At 46.4% G+C, this 23201-nt stretch overlaps 1 protein-coding gene across 1 annotated transcript in view; it reads right to left on the bottom strand.

Annotated features, from left to right (window-relative positions):
- LOC114802145 (teneurin-4-like) overlaps positions 1-21894 on the bottom strand; it is a 55968-nt gene extending 34074 nt beyond the window's left edge. Inside the window, exon 1 of the mRNA XM_029000837.1 lies at positions 21620-21894. The gene's annotated coding sequence lies outside the window, so the exon portion shown is untranslated. The remainder of the gene's footprint in view (positions 1-21619) is intronic.
- Between the last annotated feature and the right edge of the window lie 1307 nt (positions 21895-23201).

Below are 23201 nucleotides of genomic sequence, written 5' to 3' on the forward strand. Positions count from 1 at the left end.
AGATGAAGAGGAGACGAAATGCTTCAGACGCGTCTCTTTTGAACCCCCGTCCTTTGAGCTGCGTCTATAATAAACAGATGGGTCTGATACAATATGGCCTTCGATTAAACGAAACAGCGAGGGCGAGACGACGCGACGCATCTTCGCTGCCGCAGATGGCGTCCCCATATGTTTAAAGTAAAGTCTACACGACACGCAGGGAGACTTCCCACCAGTACTAGGAATGTAAATTCTTTTCTTCCCCAACAGAGAATTTTCTCAGATGGGGGGTTGTTAGGGTTGCCAGATTTTGACTAGAAAAATAAAGGATGCCTACCAATGCAAGGCATAACTAATCCTTAATAAGTCCTCAATAACTTAAACCATGGTCTCAAGTATCATGATTCATACTTAACTAACTGAATTTACTGTTATCTTTTTAGGGTCGGTGGTGGCCTAGCAGTTAAGGAAGTGGCCCCGTAATCAGAAGGTTGCTGGTTCGAATCCTGATCCCGAATCCCGATTGAAAGCACGTTGTAAGTCGCTCTGGATAAGGGCGTCTGCCAAATGCTGTAAATGTAAATGTAAATGATCCGCCAAGGTGCCAGTGAGCAAAGCACCGCCCCCGGGGATCTGTCATGGTGCCCACTGTCACCAAGGGTGATGGTTAAATACAGAGGACACGTTTCACCGTGTCACCGTGTGCTGTGCTGCAATGACAATCACTTCACTCTCACTAAGAGCTCATTTTCTTTACTTTCGAGCCACTAATTTGAACCCTACAACTCATGCCGATGCGCCACCCTACAATAAGACTCGGCTTCTGATTGGCTCAGATCCTGCATGGCATGTTTAGACCCTAACAAATCAATCTGGTGGCGTTTTTCATACAAAACATGGACGGGATGATACTGCGTCGATCACAGAAATTCTGGACAAACCCCGTCTGTTTTGACATATAATTTTATCATCAAACACAGAGCGATTCCGTATTGTAAGGAAGGTGTGGCAGGATTATCGAGGGTTAAGTGAAACCTGGAGAAAATGCAGAAGCTTTCTGGTGTGTGAAAAGAAACGAGCGAATCTGTTCAATAAGACAATGTTTTTTTTTTTTAAATGAGACATTTTGACAGGTTCGAAAAGAAAAACAGGCGGTGCTTTTACCAGGAACAGGCCTTACATCTTACATGATGGATGGAGTTGGTCTGTCTGCTCTCTCTCTTCGTGAATTCATCTTCAAATGCATTTTGATTACAGACAGTTTGCATTTTTATTTGTTGACATGCGTAATGTTAGCCTGTGTGATCTTGTCAGAAGTGTGAAGACAGACAAAAAATGGAAATATCTTTCTGATTGAAATACCAAGTTCGTCTGTTGTATAAACCGGCCACAAATCCGGCTTCTCCGGACTAGAAGAAGGTTCATTTAGTTTATTATAATATAACAGCGATAACAGTGCAGCATTATTACCTGTAATGAAATTACTGGAGAACAAACGTTCCTTAGTTCTAGCAAACCTTTCACAGTTTAATGTTCCTCGACAAAACACAATGGATGAATGAATGGAGTAATTATCGAAATAATCAGCAATGTTCCATATTTGTAGACCCACACAGGGAACAGGATCTTCCAAAACGCTCAATATTGATGAACATATTTGCATTAAAAGAACCTTCTGAGAAGTTCATAATGGAACCTGTGCGGATGGAACGACCAATAATTTAAACCTCGGCCTTTACTGTTTAGATGGTTGAAATGGTTTTTATGGCTCATGTACGAACATATGGAATATGTGGCATTCCGGATGGAGGAATGGAGGAAAGTAAAACTGTAACTTGATCTACATGCTACCCGGGATCCGTAGGGGCCCCATGGAGCTCAGCAGTAAAATAACACACACACACACACACACACACACACACACACACACACACACAGTGGAGTTTTGATCCACAGCTCGTACGACAAAAAAAGACGACGCAAGCAAATAAAAATAGGCTGTGTTGCCCGCTACTCTCTGTCTTCAAATCTATTTTCTCTGCATTTTTACAGATGTCTCCCCAGGGACATGATTCATATTCCATGGATGAAAAGCCCCACAGATTTCTTTCTGCTGCCTAAAAATGAGTCTTCTTTCTGGAGAGTTTGTGCACGCTTGTGTGTGCGAGTGCACAGCCGAAGGCGACCGGGTCACTTCGTACACTCTCCTTCTGATCATCCGGAGGCCGAGGGCGCCTCCTCCACGCCGCATGGTGGCCGCTGGGGATTATGTGATGCGATTGATCACTGACATTTCAGCCATTGTTCCCCCACGATGCAAATCTGTTCCGCCGGCCGGAGGATGAAGGGTTTGAATATCAGAGCCTCACGCCCCATCTCCCACCGCCATGGGCGGGGCCGAGGCCTCCAACGCAGGGCCGCCGCTGCAGAGATCGGGTGACATTTAACGTGTCTCTTCCTCGTCGGTGGATGTGGTCGAAAAGGGGTCGCGGCATGGGTCAATACGCGTTTCTCCCAACAAACGCACTCACCTACCCACCCACATCTACCCAGCAGGCCGAGGGGCTCAGGACGGCCATTTAACACAACAATTAACACCAGAGTCTAACGAGGCTCAGCCACTGAAAACTGGATCTCGGTAAGAACCATCGTTCAGAGCCAGCGGGGATGGAGGTGGAGCTTCACACAAACTCCGCCCACTGGCTGCCAGAGTTCAGCCTCAAAACAAGAGCATGGTTTCCCTCATAAACCACACCTTCAAACATAAGAACATGTTGCTCAATCACAGTCCATGAGATTCACATTCATGAAAACGGCAGCATCATAAGCAGAGGTGGGTAGTGACGAGATACGGTTACTCCATTGCTTGAGTAAATTTTTGAAAAAAAAATTCGACACCATACATACTTACTCTTATTGAAACTCTGCTCTTACTTCGCTTTCAGGGTTGGAGCATGAAGAATGCACCGGAGCCGGACATTTGGAATACATTCTTGGGCCATTGGTGGCCTAGTGGTTGAGGAGGCGGACCCGTAATCCGAAGATTGTGGGTTCGAATTCCAAGCCGCCAAGGTGCCACTGAGGTCCCCTTGATGAAGGTACCATCCCCACACACTGCTCCCCGGGCGCCTGTCATGGTGTCCACTTCTCATTAAGGGTGATGGTTAAATACAGAGGACACATTTCACCGTGTCACCATGTGTTGTGCTGCAGTGTCTCACAATCACTTCACTTTCACTTGAATTTTTGGCTACTCTACCCACCTCTGATCAGTAGTGTCTAGCGACAAAAAAAGAAAATCCATGGGTTCCCTCTGCTGAACGTCCCCATTGCTGAAAAGTCTCGGTGAATTACTAGCCTTTAACTAGCTAGTGTCTGTTGTGAAGGTTTCCACCAGATTTCCTGCTCTTGGACCCACCACTCAACAAGTCTGAGAAAACTTTTAATGGGATGGTTAGTTTCGGAGGTTGAAACGTCCAACGCTAATGAAACTATGGATCCAAGGTACCATTGTGCGGAACTGAGGCATCTTTAAGAATCCATTACCATCAGTTGAGTCAGGCCATGATCTGCTTTGTTTAACAGCAAATTACAGCTCAATAGGAATGAAAGCTATTTCTGTAGCGACGTGCTGCTTGGCTATATCAAGATCTCCAGGGTTCCCTGACAACAGCTTCTATTCTATAGGCCTGATATCCTGTTATGTGCCATTAATCATTCCACTCACCATAATGCACCTGGAATGCACAGTAAAAGCTTGAAATTTGTTAATTATTCAAAGTCAAACAGGGTAATTAGCATTTTCAGGATGAATGCTCTTCTATACAAATGTGCCACCAATCAGCCATAATATTATGACCACTGACGTGAAGTGAGTAGAATTGTCTCGTTGCAGTGTCACCTGGCAATGGGTGGGGTTTATTATGGAGCAAGAGAAAATGTCTTCAAAACTGACATGAAATGGTCAAGAGAAACTGTGAGGTCTAGACGGCTGGGTCGTACCATCTTCAAAAAATGCTGCTCTTGTGAGATGTTCCTGGTCTGCAGTGATCAGGACCTGACGAAAATGGTCCAAGAAAGGAAAACCAGTGAACCTGGGATATGGCACCAGGATGCACTATGAAAAGCTGGCCGAGGCAGTGTGATGTTTTGGACAATGTTCTGCTGGGACCACCACAACTCCTCATGGAAACAGTGTCCTCAGATGTCAGTGCCCTCTTTCAGCAGGATTAAGCATTTGTTATTATTATTAATTTGTGGAGTTACGCATCTTCAAATGATGTCTTGGTACCAGATTACCACAGTAGGTACATTCAGAGGTCTAGTGAAGATGATGACCTGCTCAATTCAAATTGCATGCACATGTGTTTATGCAACGTATCTTCTAGAAGAATCATGTATTAAATGTATGTAGAGCCTCCTTCGCTTTCAGATGTTGTTATATAATGATAATCTGGTAATGAGAAGAAAGAATTTGCTCAGCTGTCCAGGGGAGAGAGGTGTTGATGGATAGAAGAGGAGAGAGATGCTCAGTCCTGCGGAGGTCAGAGATAAACGAAGCAACTGTGCGTGAACAGAACGAATGAGAGAGAGAGAGAGATTGAAAACTGGCAAGCGAGCTCTGCCCTTCAGCGGAGAGTTCAGAGGTCGTCCAGGCATCTGGACCGTCCACTCGTGCCGATAACGTGATATCTCACTCTCACACACGGGTTTCCTTCTGCCTGTCTTGCACCACCAGTGAGAGATTATGTGACACATGACAAGAGAACGAACGCCTCACCTTCAATATCCAGCATCACAGAGGCAGGGGGCTGGGAGCCACGTTTCGGCTGCCCCCCACCAACAAATGCGGGTCGCGCCGGCACCACAACTACACAAATGACGGTGTAAAATGAAATATTTATTCCACAGTGATTAATAAAAGACCAGATGATGACTATGAACCTCCACATCACTGCTCTGGGCAAGAGCGCCTGCTAAATGCACTAAATGTTGAATTTGGTTTGTTCTCGTCCTTTATTAATTCTGCATACGCACAATTTAACAAGCGCTGCTGTCATTTCTGTTCCTCGTGACAACATTGCTGAACAGGTAATGAACCTGTAATGCATCTATAATTTCATAACTACATTTATTACACTTCGCTCCGTATCTAGAGTCCTATTCTGCACGAATCACTGGGGCACCGAGGCACACTGCTCCCCGGGAGCCTGTCATGGTGACAGGGTGACGGTTAAATACAGAGGACACGCTTCACCGTGTCACCGTGTGCTGTGCTGCACGTTCACTTTCACTGTGCGCGTACTGCCCATCGTCTGTAGAGAAGGCATTAAGTGCACATTGGAGTTATTATTTCTACCTTTTTTATTCTGATTATCACATGATCAGTAACTATCACAAAAATATGGAGAAAAATGGATAATCCACGTCATATTTTACATTTTGGAATTTCGTGATGAATAATGACATTTGATGTGACATTTTCACCACCCTGACCAGGGCTCTCAGTACATGGGAGGTTCTACGGGGGGAACGAAGCTTTAACTGTTTATTTCTCCCGGTGAGCCACGGCAACAATGGCTTAGCGCTGATGCGACCCAAATCCTCCTCCTCCTCGGCGGCTGCTATCACCTGACAGATCAGAAGATCCTCCACCTCGTAAACGTGGGGAAGTGACATCTGCTACAAATCTGCGGCTGTTGCTCGGCGGAGATGATCGAAGATTCACTGCGCTCTTCACGTGGGTTAAAGAGAGAGAAAGATTGGTGGATCGAGCGTCCCTGTGTGTGTGTGGACGATAAAGGACTGAAGAACACAGGAAGTGAAGCGACGGCCTGCTGGAACAGAACGTTCTGCGTCTTTCTTCTGATCCTCTTCAGCTGATGGCATGAGATTTGCTCAGAACGTTCCTCGCACTTAAAAGGTAAGAGCGCTGATTTGCTATTCCTTTTCAAGTGCCTTGTGCCTTTCGAAATTTCATGAATTTTCGCAGCATCGCGTGAGGAATGAGAATAAAAGAACTTTGGAGGGCTAATGAGCAGAAGACACTTCAGGAGAAGATTAAGGGTCTGACGGTCTGTCGTGGACTGACCTTCTCCAGCATCTTCAGCATCTGATCCACCACCTCAGTGTCACTGCTGGGATAACGATGGTCCCTCACCCTAATCAGATGGTCAGATCGGTGGTACTTTGGTCAGAAGGTGACCACTGATGTGTTCCTGATGCGGCGTGGACATTTGTAAAGCTTGGTGTTCCGTTTTGGTGATGTTGCTGACCTGGACGTTGCATCATGGCGCAGCGCCTCATTAGGAGCTCTCAGGATCTTCCACATTCCAACAACGTGTCCACCTCTGACATCTGACATGTATCATTACAGGGAAATGCAGCGCTGCGCCCAATTACTGACACCCAACTGGATCCACGGGGTGGCTGCTGGTGACGAAGACGCTGCGGACCTGTTGTTCGCTGCTGTGGAGCTTTACATTCATCTTCTTCTGTGACAGAGTAGGTATGTATTGTGAGATGCTGTCGCTACCAGGAGCCTCTCAGCCAATCAGAAGGCCAGGTCAGAACTCGCTGGTGTAAAATATCACGGCCAGCATTTCTTCAAATAAAAGTCTGCAGAACCTGCAGTGATAGAAGGACAGTTAGATAAATAAATGATTCTTTTGCCAATTAAAACAGGCAGGGTTATGTTGCTTAGCAACACATTAGCAAATGCATCTAGGTATCTGAGTGATGGGAATCTGAATTCAGAACCAGAAGTTAATGTTTAATCAAATTAAATCCATATTTAAAAAAAAAGAAACACCCCAACCCTCCACACACACACACACACACACACACACACACACACTTTAAGAATGCCAGTCAATTCAGGCCACACAGACATGATCGGAAACGTATACCACAGACAGAAGCCCAAAGAACAACAAAGCCCTCGGGCCAGGTCCTTCTGCACCAGCAGAACATCTCCAAAAACGTACATTCCCCACACCATTGAGCATGCTGCCCAATTCTCCTCAGGTGGCCCGAGTGCTCCAGATGTCCACCCACGTTCCTCCTGAGACACCCTCACATGTGCTCAGGTGGGTCTGCGTGATCTCCAGAGGTTCTCCAGAGCTCAACTGTATGTGAGCAGAATCCTGAAACAGTTCTGCTGCACCTGAATGTGCAGTTCTGCTCCATTCCTCTGATTCTGGTCCTGGGAGCTTCTCCACCTGAGTCCAGTCCGGCCGTGTGCATCCGTCAAATGACAAGAGGCTGGATGAGAGGCTTTTTTGCCATTATGGTTTACTTGATCATCTTCTGCTTAATTGAAACTGAGCACTTTCATTGGAGAATGATATGGCCCAAGGACATTTCAGCATGTTGAGATATTCTCATTTTAAAGCATGTGTTCTCCCTCGATCTGCACTTCAAATACAAAGAACCTCATTAATTCTGCAGGACGCCTGTTGTAGAGCTGGTGTAAAATGTGGGGGAAATGGCAGCGGCGTGTATTCCGATGTTCCCTCTGATGGAGTAAAACTGGGAACCAGAGAAATGTGACCGTGAACAGAACCAATCCGGTGGTACATCAACATTTTAGAGCTGAGAGGTCCAGACCACTTTATTTCACACATGTGAAAAAATTATTAGGGTGGTAGTAGCCTAGCGGGTAACACACTCGCCTATGAACCAGAAGATCCAGGTTCAAACCCCACTTACTACCATTGTGTCCCTGAGCAAGACACTTAACCCTGAGTGTCTCCAAGGGGGGGACTGTCCCTGTAACTACTGACTGTAAGTCGCTCTGGATAAGGGAGTATAGTAAATGCTGTAAATGTAAATTTCAAATAAGTTAACTGATTTATCGTTCTAATTCGCATTATTGATACTAATTTTGCGAAAATGAATGCTGAGGAGGTGAAATGGAGGCTAGACTCCATCTCCTTTCCCTCGTAGTCTAGTTCACATGAATGATCAGCAGCACGTGTCCATGATTAGAGCCCTGATGTCAGATCCATTTACAGCTCTAGTTGAAAATGGTAAGTGATTTTTATACATTTCTATTCAATGGTCTGCAAGTGACCTTTCATGGGACTTTTCATGTCCAAGATCACGTGACCTCAAGATGGTCCGAGATCGAAACCCCTGCCCAGCGCTCATGGCCATGAAAGGCGGAGGTCGTCCTGGTCAGCACCGGTGACCAGAGAGAAGAGGAAAAGTGTCGAGAAACAGAAGAGTTCCATCCATCAGGAAAAGGGATGGTGGAGACAGGCAGAGCAGCGCTGTCCTCCACGACAGCTGGGATTATAATGTCCAGCGGTTTTACGAGATGAGTAGCAGTCTCTCTCTCTCTCTAACACACAGACGTACGTGTGTTAGAGAGAGTACGAGGCGAGGCAGCTCCGTCCAGGGTCTTCAGTTTGAAGGAGCGGCGTAATTACAGGCTGCGCACACAGAGCTGCCTTTGTTTCTGGGATCAGTGGAGATGATCGCTGATGGTTTCCGGCCCTGCGATTTAAACAAAGCGGCGGTGATCTTCATCTCCCGTCTCACACACTTCCTGGATTACAGGCCTCAGTGTTTAAATACCTGGGTGGATTTCAGCTTCCCATTCCTGCTCCTTAAAAGCAGGAATGCATCAGGGTGGCGAAAGATTCATTCTGATTGGACGCATTTTCACCGGGTTTAAAAAAGTCATTGTACCTACTGGCTGGTACACATTGCAATTCATTTTGCAATTAATACGTCTTGCATTTATAAAGAAGGATTAAACAGGCAAAGAAGCACCGCAGTCCTCAATTCAGTTTGGATTTCATTTGATTGAAATTTTGAACGTAAAATAACCAAATTAAATTCCACATTTCCATATCTTTCCTGTGTGCGACCTGATCACATGCAGCCGCGTTTCACAGCCCTGCAAACAACTGGGATGAATCAGAAATGACATTTTAATCAGGCGCCGAGTTGCGACGCGCTGCTTCGGAGGCCGAGCTGCATGGATTACGGCTTCCCCAGGACCAGCCCAGTGGCCTTCAGAACACCTCCAGAGAAGCTCGGGGTCAGCAGGGGTCAGCGTGGGACCGGAGAGCCTGGAGGACATGTCATCCCTGCAAGCCATCCTCACAATCTGCTCCACAGATACATTTCTGCACCGACATCAGGACTCGGCTCTGATTTCTGCATTCAGGAGTAAAATCTGTCATCTGACGTCCCTCTAAACCATCACAGATCATTTCAGTTCAAGACACACAGCACTCGTAATTAAATGTAAATAAAAACCTTCTCACACGAGAGATGGCAGGTGAAGAGAAGATCATTTAACCATCAGAACGCCTTTCAGGGGTCTTCACTGTTTCTGCTAAAAGAACCTACATTCATCTCAGCTTTATTAGCACAAACGTTGGTGATGCTGAAAGTCCCATTTCCGTGAGGGGGTGGACCTGGTTTAGGTCGGTGGTATGAGACTTATGTCGTGTCTGCGTGTCATGTGAGGCCACAACTTCCTGGTAAATCCTCATCGTGCATTGTGTCCAAGAAGGTTTCCCAGAAGAACATTGTCCAAAGCATCACACCATCGAAAACCCTGCAAATGTTGCTCAGTTCACTTCACCAACCTCAACAAGTACGTCATCATTCTTCAGTCAAGTCTCCCTGGAGCGACTCGGGGTTAAGTGTCCTGAGCGGGGTTGTTGTCCTTCGTCTCAGACCACGGTAACATTCCACATTTATATTCCGCAGAGTCTCTTCTGTAACATCACGAGCACACAGAAGTGCATTAAAGTCCCGTTATGATTGCAGTTGCGACTGGTGAACTGTGCATCATTGTAATGGACCAGACATCAGCGCTGCTGCCTCGACTTTCATACCAACGCGAGCAGCTCTGTGCGGTTCGTCCCCCGAATAGCAATGCGGCGCCGCCATCGAGTGCAGCCTTGGTGTGGAAGTCCATCACCCGCTACGTTCCTTTATGCTCTGATAACAGCAAAATGCAATTCGACATAAACGGTCAACTCTTTATTACGTACTTCACAGCCAGCATCTGACATCAGAACCCCTGAATTCTGGCCGTGGATCCAGCAGTTGGACTATATCGGACTATAGAGGCGTTCCACTTATTTATTATTACGACAAAAATAATCATTTCTGTCTTAATAATAATTTATTACACGTCCTACATACAACGATGTGCTGCAGCGACTACAAGAAATCCATTTCTGGCTGGAGAACGACCAACTAGACACTAAACAAGGAGTGCGGGGAGTTACAGCGCCACCTACAGGTGTGGAGGAGGTTCTCCATGTGGATGGTGTGGATTGGGCCTGGTTATTCTGTTGAAACCCTGGTGATGAAGCATTTCAATCGTGTTTGTGTCATGCTGCTTCTCAGCAGGATGAATTGCTTAACAGGCCATTCAGGGCGGGAAAAGACCTCCTGCCGATTCACTTCCAGTCCCTCCGTGTCCAGCACAACGGCATGCGAGGTGCAGCGAGTGGGTCAATATGGTTCTGCTGTCTGGACCAGCGTCTCTGGGACCTTCACCACCAAAGCATCCACCACAAAAGATGACAGCCAAGCGATCAGCCAATGGCACGTTTGCATGGATGCTAGGTTAAAAAATTCCAATTCCAATCCGGCTCATTCCACACGGAATTCCAGGATCATAAATCCGCTAAATAGAAAATGATCAGCCTCTAATAATCGTGTAATATAATAATCACCTTCGTCTGATTACTGTCACAAATGGATCAGATGCACATGCACATTTAATCCGATTATTCGAAGATTAAAATATTTTCTGTGTCCTCGAGTCCCTAAATTAAAATAGAAATATAATAATAAATTTAATCAAATCCATTTGACTCGTTTTTTACATTAAAGATTATTAACACTTCACCCAACTATATTATAAATAGATTAGAATAAATTAGAATACATGAATTTAGACTGGCATGCTGTGTCGTGGGAGTCATCCGTAGGCGTGTTGAGCAGAACGTTTTCTGAACGCGCGAGGATGATGGCGATGATGATGAGGCAGAACCCTCTCCATGTTTGACCCTGCGTGTCCAGGTTTAACTTGAGGATGTGAGAAGGTCTTTAAACCACTGATTCCTGCCGGAGCGAACTTGACCCCGCCGCTTAGTTCCATGCAAATTCTTCCACTCAGAATCCAGACTCCACAGAGCCATCCACAAACCAGAGGGTTCAAAACCGAGCGATTCGTTCAACAACGTGGCGTGTGGATGTTTACAGGACGAATACAGCGCCGTGTGACCCGAGCTGAGGGCTGAGAGTTTGAGCCTCGCATTGTTTGAGCAGCTTCTGAAAAGCCTCGCAGGGAGACAAGATTCCATTCGTCATTATTTACTCGGAATAAAAAGAAGGTGGCCAGATGAGTGAAGCCCCGTGCACTGAAACTCCCAGAGAAGCGGAGCTTTTTATTGAGCTGAGCAAACTGGGATGAACAGCCGAGGAGCGGCGGCTCAAAATGCAATTAGAAGAGCATAAATGGAATCTCAAACCTTTGTCACCAGAAATGGAATCTTTCCCGAGTCGTTTATGGATTTTGGCTTTTTCTGTCCTGCAGCTGCGTCATCTGTTCTCACCAACCTGCCGCAGACTGTTCTCCTGATCTGGCCGCTTTAATAGAACAAGGTCGTCCGTGGCTGATTAAAAAGGGGGAGTCTGGCGGGTCGCCACTCATTTAGGGACAAATGGGACGTAGATCATTACAGCAGAATCGCGTTCCGAGGGTCAGAAGCTCCGTGTTCAACAATATTCCTGACACAAGAGGAGCGGGTCTTTCATTTAGCACTGACTTCAGGTAGTGTGTGTGTATGTGTGTGTGTGTGTGTGCGTGTGTGTGTGTGTGTGTGTGTGTGTGTGTGTACAGTCCACTTGATCACACATCCCCTTGATTCTCCGTCACCTTTCCTGCTACGTCAGTTGTTTTTTCCTTTATTAATTACGCCCGCTGGCCTACATTTGCATATCATCTTCATATTGTCATTGCTTCTTTGCTTCTCCCTTCTGCTCAGGGTCACATTGGCAATAAAATATAAACTGGAATTACTGCTTTGGTGAGCCGATTAGGTTCCAGAAAGACAAACAGACCCCCCCACCCCATTCTGTGGACATCTATCAGTGACCTTGACCACCAAACTGAAGACGTTCCTTTGAGGCGTTTCTGACATTTGCTGCTCACAGTGACCTGAACTTTGACCTTGACCGTGTCGGTCCAACATGAACATCAAATGTGATAAAAAAATTCCTGAAATTTTGCATTCAGAATGACACACACATGAGACCTCTGACCATCACAATAACGGGTAAATATCTTCAGTGTGTAGATATCTTTGGTGTGTAATTATTTATGACACCCAGAAGATGAAATTTAATGAAAGTGTCATAGTGTTTTTAAAAAGGAGGCGGGGCAGGCCACACGACCAATTGAGAAATGTCCATCAACATACCCAACATCAGATATTTCCTCCACATAATAACTGGCCAATAGAACTTTCTGAGCAGGAACGTGTGCACCTTTATTGACAGACTTCGCCTTGGCAGGAACTCCCTCTCCCTCCGACCTGCAATATGCTCGGCATCGCTCATGATGCAAATAGGATCATTAGTCATGCTCATATCTCCGTTCATGAGAAGCTTCCTGCACCTGTGAGGGCATCGGGATGAGCAGTAAATTAAAATATGTATACCGCTGATCACTGCACCCACAAAACGCACATTATTCCTTCTGCAGGAGAAAGAATAAAGCGGAACACATTAGCATTCAACCCTGAGATAAAATGTCATTTGGCGTTTGAGTTGCTCTCATAATATTGTAATTAGTATTTCATGCATTATCGTTGCACTGCTGATGAGATAAGTGCATTTATTAAGACGCTCTGTGTCTGCAAGGCTACTGCTGGTGACTGAGCTCACAGTCTTTACCGCACACGTTCCTCACCTCATCTGACATCCAAGGTCTGAACCATGAGGACACTGTTACAGGGACAGTCCCCACCTTGAGACACTCAGGGTTAAGTGTCTTGATCAGGGACACAATGGTAGTAAGTGGGATTTGAACCTAGTGTAACCCACTAGGCTACTAGCACCCTGTTTTATACATCTGTTGTATGAAATGTGGTTTGTGGTTAATTGCTCATGTGACCGATGTAATAAAATTAATCACACGTCTGTACACGTCTGTCCTCCACGTCGACGAGACCTTGCAGCTCACGGGAGGAAAATTCAGGAGGAAGGATGAGAGATTTGTGACCCCGCCCATGTCACTTGGCTTGGCCATCGTCTCCACAGTCACCTCCATTGTATGATTATTACTGGCAGCAATATAATACCAGAGAAGCAGAGATAAAGCGGCTGGCTGAACTATATCATGCAAGAAAGCTTCTAATACTAATAAAAAGCCCGACAGTAAGTGAAAGGTGGAAATAAGCATGTCAGATTATTTCCTCACTTGGTTCCAGTCTGGGGTTTTCGTTGGTTGAGGGGATTTCTAACAATATCATAGTTTCAAGAGATCAGCAGACATACATTTCATATTCATGTGAATGCATATAAATTAAATGCATAAAAATTTAAATGTAAATATTTACCACCGATGCTATCAGGTAATGAACTTCTGAAAATATCAAGCAAAACATCATCATAGGTTATGGGGTTTTGGGTGGAAATATGAAAACTTTGTGAGAAATGTACCAGCACATTTCATGGCATATTTTGCTTTATATGTAAATATTATGCAGAACTGGATTTTAGAATAATTATAGGACAAAACCACATCATACCGGTGTAAATTTAATAAAGGTCCCCTTATACAGATATGGACACTTTATGATTATTATCAGTACGCATGCCTCAGACAGTAGATCTGCACGTTGCAGTGTGAGCTCACGTTCATGAACTTCAAGCTCCTTACACTCATCCTCTACCTCCGCCACCCGGACTGCCATTTAAATAGCGCTGCATAATTCATAAGAACACATCGCGGCCCTGCTGTTACCGCACTGTCGATCACGGGGGTGAAGGAGATTACAGCTGTCAGGCAGGGTGAGGAGGCGTCCTCCCCAGGACCACCAGACGTCCTACAGTACGCCGCTTTTCCTGGACGTCATCAAATATGTATGAGTTGGGACCGTACCGACAAGTTCATTTGTTTCAAGATTGAAACCACGTGAGCCAAGTATAAAACTCTTCTGCAAAGTCAAGGACGTTAATTACACTTTTTCCCCCATGAATATCATGCGCCGATGTCCGCAGCCCGTCGCATTGCTCAACTCGACCTTGTCCCCAGCTTGGGAGACGCGTCTCAGGTTAAGAAGCTCAAGGGGACGTTATCCATCCAGCCGATTCCACCGCTGTCCTGCCCTCGCTCTAATCTCAAATTAGTTTAACGCCAAGAACTAGTTTTAGCTTGACTTTAATCCCAATCTCACCCCTCCGAAGAGCCGAAGGCCAAGATTTCCGCAATCTGGACTGGACGTGACCTACCTGTACGAGCACAGCCTTATCCAGTTTAATATCAAACGTGCCATAAAGCTCCAATCATCTGATTCCGACAGCAGGAGCTGCATGGCAGGTCTGAGGAAATATCGCTTCCGACCCTGGCAAGCAAAGCTGCTATAAAAAGTGGATTCATGTGCAGCGTATTTAATAAGAAGTTGGAAAAAAATGTTTTAAATGAAATTGACTGAGCAGATCGAACTAAATCAAACTAAAACTTCACAGCATTACATTCTAAATGCACGCTGTTATTTTTTGCTCACCAAGCGGCATTTCCCCAGACGCTTTTTAGAAGAATAAGTGCAGTACGGGTCCCTTGCCAAGACGCGTATAAGTGAGTCTTAGCCGCCTGCTGCGGGACTGGACCGGGGGTCAATAATGGAGAGCTGCTGATAAACCAGTGTCAGGATTCTCAAGTTTTAAAGACATGTAAGAGTGACAGTCCCGTTACATTAATAGTATTCCATTTGTCGCATGATCCATAAAACGATTTAGCCTGTTTGGAGAGAAGAGATAGAGATCCTTATAATATGTGGGTTATCTTGTTCTGAACAGTTTACAGACACTCAGCATTTAAAAACTGATGGAATTAGCTGGGTAATATTCTCGAACAAGTTGTCTGCTGTGTCATACACGGTATAATATGCAGTGAAATGCTGTATGTGTCAAGCATGTGAGTTTGTAGTAACATTAAAACACAAGATAACGCCATTTTGGTGAGAAGTAGCAGAACCACGTGAAGAATTCCAGGAGGCCTTTTCATTGCATTTTACTGAGGAATATTGGCCGCTGCGGCATATTAGCCGACTGAAGCCTATTGTTTTTCCACGTGAGAAATATAATATGTGGCGGGAGCGCCTGACAGGAGACAAGAAAGAGTGACTTCCACGCTCAACGCGTGACACTTGAGAGCCCTGCAGCGTAGGTCATGGGCTCCGCGGCGTGATGGCCAGGTCTGGTCCAGCAGGGCAGAGTCAGGCTACGATGCACCTCATTTTAAATATGAATCGTCATGCATATTTAAAAAGTCAGAAAGTCTGGAGCTGCGCCTGCTGCGGCTGGGAAGGGCGGCGCACACGGAATCTGTGATTGTTGACGGGGCGCATGAAGACTTTCAAACAGCTGAAAGAGTCCCGCTGGACCTGCACTGCTTCTTCAACCAGCCGATAGCAGCCGACCAACAGGCAGAAAGAAACCAAACTATCAAATAGACCCGATTGCGTGCATTTCAATCTGATTAAGGTAAGATGAAGTGAAAATTGAACAAAACGTGTCCTCTGTATTTAACCGTCACCCTGGGTGAGCAGTGGGCACCATGACAGGCGACCGGGGAGCAGCGTGTGGGGACGGGACCTTCATCAAGGGGACCTCAGTGGCACTTTGGTAGATTTCCAATCACAAGTCCGCATTCTTAAATGCTATGCCACCAATTTCTTGTATCTAATTCAGTCCCGAGAGTTTATATGTCTGGCTTACTCTTTATAGCAAATAATGCACAAAACTACGAGCACAAAACTACTGCATTAATGTTGCATATGTTTGCATTCAGCAATGTTATATCTGTCCAGACATACTGTGTCCTGTATTCCAGAAAAACATGCTTTCAGATGCCTGAAATAGCAACTTAAAGGTCACATATGGAGCAACTGCACTACAGCGTACAGCCTCAGGATCAATGAGATTTATTCAATACAACATTCCTGTAATTCTCTGTGAGATTTCAAACAGGGAAAATGCAACAAAACAACCTGAACTTACAATGTGTGCATTTGAATGAGGAGGATCCGTTTCGGAAACCGTTCAGTCAGACAGCTCCATCTAGTGGTGCTTCCTTAATTTCAAAACACCATAATCAAAAAACAGAACCATTAATGCATAAGCAACAGTTCTGTTATTAGACTAAAGTGTTGAGTCGGAACCAGGAACAGAACAGACGACGTGGGAATTTCCAGAATGACCTTTTATTAAAGGCGTAATAATTCGTTCAGGGTACCTGGCAGATGGCGGCCGTGTCGCCGGGTATTAATGGGAGTTCCTCTGCCGGGCAGCCGGCCCGACCTTGGCGTTATCTCTGCGACCTCATGCATGATTCATAAATAAATATGTAACTCGAGCCATCTTCAGAGGCACGGCTATCTAATCTCATTAGGGCCCGGTTTGCTTTGGCACGAACGGGCGGATGTGCTCGGACTCGTGCGTTTGTGCTGATTAAACGGCAGCGGGCTGAGCGCGAGTGTGTGTGTGTGTGTGTGTGTGTGTGTGTGTGTGGATTCAGAAGAAGAGAATAATTAGAAGCAGTTTGCCCTCCACGACTCCAGCTGATCGTTTCACGCCGACGTTGCAGACGTGCAGCAGCCAGGAGTGTAAATTCGCTTCTGAAAGCGTCCTCAGCCTTTTAGCAGAGTGGACACACTGGACCTGGAGCAGAGTGGACACACTGGACCTGGAGCAGAACGGGCCGCGCAGGTACCGACAATATCAGGGCCGGTTGTTAATCAATAGACGTCCCTGGTATCCCTCTCTGTTTGTCCCCCGCTGTCCCCGGCCGTCAATGTTTCATTGGGACGAGGTCCCAGAAGCCAGGCGCTGCCCGGCAGAGTGAAACGCGAAACCAGGCCGGCATCTCGCCCGGGTCCCAGACACGCTCTCCACAGTCTTTCATATTTATCAAGAACCTTCTGGAGGTGTTGGCTCTGTCATGGCGTCGGGGGACTTGCTGATGGTCCGTGATGCAGAATGGTCCTTGGTGGAAAAAGATTTTACTCTCGGGCTCGATAAACAGATCTGACTGCAGGTCTTAATGTAGCCTCAATTAATAATTAATAAAGAAATTCATAGAAATGAATAAAGAAGAGAAGAAAAATGGACAGAATGATGCATTTCTTTAGGAAAGAACCTGAGGTGTTTACGCGTTAGTTGAGTTACGCGGTGGTTTTTGCTGATGATCTCCTCTTCCCAGGTTCTCCAGTCTCTGCTCCGCTCGTGTGGTGCTGTGATGGTGCTGGCACGTCACCGCAATGCCCCCCTCTGGTGTTGAAAGTGGGTTGGGTTGAAAGCGACAACTGTAGACCCCATCATGTGACTGGCACGATGTTCACGTTCTGAGGACGAGGTGTCATCATCATCACCATCACCATCACCATCATCCTGGAAGTCAGCACCTCCATCAGGATAAAAGGCGGCGCCTTGCTGCATGCGTATCAGTGAACATCCACACTTGTCATGAAGTGCATCATAAATAACATCTCATCTACATTCTCACGCACTACAGATCTAAAGATCGTCTTTAAGATCTGATTTCCCAGGGCCGTGAGGAGAATGAAGGTAAGGCTGATACAACCACAACACTCGCCCTTCCTGCACTCTGTCCCCTGGTCAAACCCATCCTGTGTGTGTGTGTGTGTGCACCTCCCCTGTCCATTTTCCAAGCTCATTTCACACACATGAGTGTGTCAGCCCAGGAGAAAATGGCCCCATCACTTGAAGCGTAGATGTGATGGATGACAGGAAAGTTCCCCTCTAAACTCCGGCTGTGACCTTGCTGCTGTTCGTGTTACGTGTCCCCCGGCCTTTTCCTGATAAAGCGCCACGTATCAATCCCAGGGTGCCTCACCAGTCCAAGGACGGACAAGATCCAGCAGTTTCCACAAAGAATTAACCGCAGATGATGAATATATATATCAAATCTCCCATACACAAATACAGGCTGATACCAACAGACTACTGTAAGCAGGCGAAGTCAAGTTATTGTCATTGTGAGACACTGCATGACAGGCGCCCGGGGAGCAGCGTGTGGGGACGGGACCTTCATCAAGGGGACCTCAGGGGCACCTTGGCGGCTCGGGATTCGAACCTGCAACCTTCTGATTACGGGGCCGCTTCATTAACATCTAGGCCACCGCTTCCCCCATGCAAAGCTCATGTAAACTCTGCGGTGAGTTATTGGGGTGTCACATCCTGCGAGATCACTTGATATGAATCCATCATTATGGCCCGGCGATATGAAGCACTGACAACACAAAAGAAAACTACAAATCCCACAATGCAGCACATCAGCTGCCTTGCCGAAATGTGACCTTTACACTGCAGCTGGATCTGGACAGGATCGCTTTCCATCAGACATGAGCGATACCTCAGATTTCCTTTACGATCCGATACCAAGTAAAATCCAGGTCGCTATCGGCGATACTGAAAACGACACGTGTCTGGAGAACGTAAATAAAAATCACCTGTCCAGCGGCGAGGGGGTCAGCTGCCCTGCGAGTGTATCTGCAAGAAAGTGTCCCGCATTTACCAGACGTCCTTATCCAGAGCGACTTACAATCAGTAGTTACAGGGACAGTCTCTCCCTGGAGACACTCAGGGTTAAGTGTCCTGCTCAGGGACACGATGGTAGTAAGTGGGATTTGAACCTGGGACTTCTGGTTAAAAGGTAAGTGTGTTACCCACTAGGCTACCAGCACCCCCTTGTCCAACCTACAAACACGTCCAGTTAGCAACTTTTCTCCTGCGTCCACACGTTTGACCTTGTCTCCCAAACACACTGTCCATAACCCTGAGATGAAAAAGTTGTGCATATTTCCACGCCTCCGTTTATCCGCCCTTTCCAGGATATGCCCATCATTCTAAATCTTCTCTAATGAGGCGACATCGGGAGCGATTTCCATCACTCCGGTGGCTGAACGCTCGTACGCAGGAGCACAGCAGACAAGTTTGATGATTGATTTCTAATTTGCGCCGACATTGAATAAATAAAATGCACTTGGGGACTTTTAATTGCGCAGCATGCGAGCAAACAAGGCGAAACTTCACTGATACGTCTCCCGCGCTTGACAGGCCGAGCCGTAACTCATCAGGACGCTGGATCTGGAGATGAAGACTTTCAGATGCCTGTCAGCAGGCTCAGGAAGGAGTGCGTTCAGATGGAAATGAAAAGACATGAAGAAAACAGCAGTAAATCACATCAAAACGAACTACAACAGCACAAAACCAGAAGATGATGGTGTATTCACACACAGCGGTGTGCACTGCAGCCTGGGCCATGAAGGTCACAAGTGGAGCAAATGAAATAACAACTCTGGGATTGAGGTAAGATGTGAGATATGTCCCCTCAACATATCATAAACACTAAAAAAACATTCTTATTATTATATAGTCATTATGTCGGTATTTAGAATGATGTGCGTGTGTATTAAGATCATATCAGGGACAGGACGCTGGACAGTTGGGAACATGGGAAAAGAAACAAGTCTCCAGGATCCGACGTTCCATTCATATCAGCAGAATTTTCCCTCTGAAGTGAAGCAGCTGCACATTTATTATAATCCCATAAAACCCACTCCGGCCTAAAAGGATCGGGGGGAATTCGGGCTCCGGTCCGGGGACGTGTCACTGTGAGTCTATCTAATCTAATCACGAGGCTTTTATCCATGTCATTAACACACACTTCAGGTTTAGGAACGCTCACATCTCTCATTAATGAGGAATGCTCCTTCTGCTGAAGCCCACACTGGCAAATCCGGCAAATGGCCGTCGTCCAAAACATGGACGCTCTGCGCTTTTCTACCAAAAAGCAATTAACAAAGCTAATAGGTTGATTTCTTGCAGATGCTAATATGTGTGTGTGTTTGTGTGTGTGTGTGTGTGTTGTGCATCGTGTGCACTTCAGATTTTCTGCTCTGCTCGGCCAGATGGGTTGATTTAACCTCTGGTGGTGACATGCTGCTTTCCTGCAGAAGAAAGTCATGTGATCTCATGTTAGGTAGGTCTCATATTCGCACGGACATCTGCTGCACAACGGCGTCAAGATGTCACGGATAAAAACAAAAGAATCTTGTATCCATGCAGCCGTCCTCTGACCTCATCCGTTCTGGGTCACAAGGACCTTCAGACATGAAGAATGGCCCCAGGACCAGGAGATGTCTCACTTCTGAAGGTCATAGGTCAACAGAATCTGCACGGACACTAAAGCTGATCTCAGGTCAGTGGCTTTCAGGTATTTATTCTGATTTGTTTGATTACCTTCTGGACTTTTCTACAGAAACCTCCATCCTGCTTATAAAAGCATGTTGGGGTTCATTAATTTGTAGACGGAACCGAACCCTCCGATCCCGCGTAACAAATGAGACGTAATGGAGGCCACCTGAGCACAGGGACCCGGCGTAGAACTCACATGTGTTCTCCATTAGGAGACGCTCGCGCTGATTAGGTTCCTGAATGATCTTTCCAGAAGATGCCGGGGATGGAGACAGAAATAACCTTGTAATCAAAAAAGCCGCCCTCACTCGCCATCAGAAACCTCAGCTTGCTCAGACACACACACACACACACACACACAAACGATAAACAAATGAAGCCATCAGTTTATATTAAGAAAGGCGGCGCTGTGTTGTTTCCGTGGGAGTCCTGCCCACTCCGCCCGGCAAGAGGTAACAGAGAAAAATGCCTCCGCAGAGGTGGCAGCGGCCGCCATCCATCAATTCACAATCGTGTGGGCGAATAAGTGCGCTCCAATCAATGCGATTGGCTGCGGTTCAGAGCCAGGAAGGGCGGGGCTGCAATTCACGCCAGGAGCACAGTGCATGAAAAGGGCAGAGGGATCACTTTAATTAGGACTCCGCCCCCCACGCACAGCTCAGCATGTGACCAATCCTGCTCGAAGTGATGAGAGAGGCAGGGTGAGGCTCAGTTTTACTCTCTAGGTCCTAGTACTACTACCTCTGCGTGTCCCCAGGGGGACTGTCCCTGTCACTACTGTAAATGATGCAAAATGAAAGTACGTTGCTGATGTGTTATTGATTATTTGCCATGAAAAATTCACATTAAACCCAGCCAAAGGCAAACATGAGTCAAAAACATGCAGCAAATGCTAAAAAGCAAGTTTCGCCTTCAACCTGTGTGTCAGCATCCAAGAACCACAACCACTGGGTCCCCTTCTGAGGACACTGGGTCCTCACAAGTACGTACAAATGTGTGTGAGTGAGTATTTCTGTTTTTAAAAGGCAAAAATTGCTTAATTTGTTAACAATATTGCAAACAAGTACAAATTGAAGGTTATTTCTGACCTTTGCGATAAAAAACAGAACAAAGATGCCCAGATGATGATGACACCGGCATTTAATTTTCATCTTACCTTGGAAAAATCATCAGAGCCCACAGGGTATCAATTATCTGCAGCCTGTGGATCTTCACTTCATCTGGTGATCCCTGCAGAGCACAGGAGCGCGGTGCAGGGAAAAGGCGAAGCGCACAGTAAATAAATGTCACCGGAGTTCCATCCTTTCGCAGAAAAGGTCATTCCATGTCGTAACCCCAATTTGCTGAGCCTGTTAGTGTCCCGCCACACCTCACGTGGTACGAGAACTCGGTCTCCAGTGCTGCATGAAGCGAAGATCTTCCGGCTTCATGATAAGGAGCCCTGTTATTTTTCATAAAGCGAGAGGAACTACGTGTGTGTGTGTGTGTGTGTGTGTGTGTGTGTGTCCTCAGTAATTTACTGCATTTGATGGCTTTAGATGAAGGGTGTCGTGCAGAGTTACCCCACACTGACAGACAGCTTGCTTGATTAAACTAAATTAGAGTGAAATATTTACTAAAAATGTCTGTGTGTTTCGGTAATGAACATTTTTACAATTCCGCTTGTTCTCTGTAATCGAGGGGATGTTGCATTCAACACATACGAACAGGAAGTGGGCTTTAATATTCTACTATTCTACTTCCTATTTACAATAACCACAGGGGGGCGGGGCTGCTTTTACAATTGGGGGCGGAGTCTGAACACCAACACCACTGGCCTGGCGGGTACAAAGGTGTGACAGAAAACACAAAAGCACCCGAACTTCCTCCCGCCGGTTAAAGAGGCCCGAGACCTGCGCCTGGCAGCCCGAGCGGCGGCTTCTATGCGAAGTGGCAGCTGCCTTTAGAGATAGCGTAACTGAAGCCGAATGAGGCGGGGCGGGAGGAGGAAAAAAATCAGGACGGATCAAAGGAGACCCACGGAGTGTTTTGGTGAGGATGCCCTCTCCTCGTCTGCTCCTTCCTCCCAGATCCTCTTCCTCATTTCCCCTCCTCGTCACCTCATACTTTCATTTCATATCGGCTGTACTTGACTCGGGAAAAGTGGCTGGAACTCTGATCTATCCCATTAAAAATGTATTATCCTGCTCCTTCCAGGGCATTACCCGGCCGGCTGGGCAGTATATCTGGACCGTGCCCTGAAATGCACGATTATTTCCAACACAGTAAAGAGCGTTACCGATGATAAATAAGCACGGGCTAAAACTGAGGCTTGAAAAAGGTCCTCACAAGGTTATTCAGCGTTTTCTCTTCCTGGGAGCCATTCTTTACCCCTGATGTTGCCAGGAAACGGTCATTATACAGCAAAATAAAAGCTTCACGGCGGAGATATACCAGCTTCACCAGCGCTTTATGCTGCCATATGCAAAAACCATCTCTCTGGCCACCCATCAGGTCGTAACCTCATCACCACACCAGATTTGGACCATCACCTGTCATTCCACCACCGCTTTTCATGACATTTCATGTCTTTAGATTAAAGGTTTCTCTAGATACACATATTCTATATCGGTTCCTCTAATTTCTCCTCCTGGAGGTCACCTGCCAGGAATCTTTCCTCGAACCCACGCTGGCACCACCTGCCACAGTCTCAATTAGCCTGATTAAAGTTGGGCTGCGGGGAAAACTGTCCAGGACCA

Source organism: Denticeps clupeoides, chromosome 13 (genome assembly GCF_900700375.1).
Source record: "Denticeps clupeoides chromosome 13, fDenClu1.1, whole genome shotgun sequence".
In the NCBI taxonomy this organism is placed as follows: domain Eukaryota; kingdom Metazoa; phylum Chordata; class Actinopteri; order Clupeiformes; family Denticipitidae; genus Denticeps; species Denticeps clupeoides.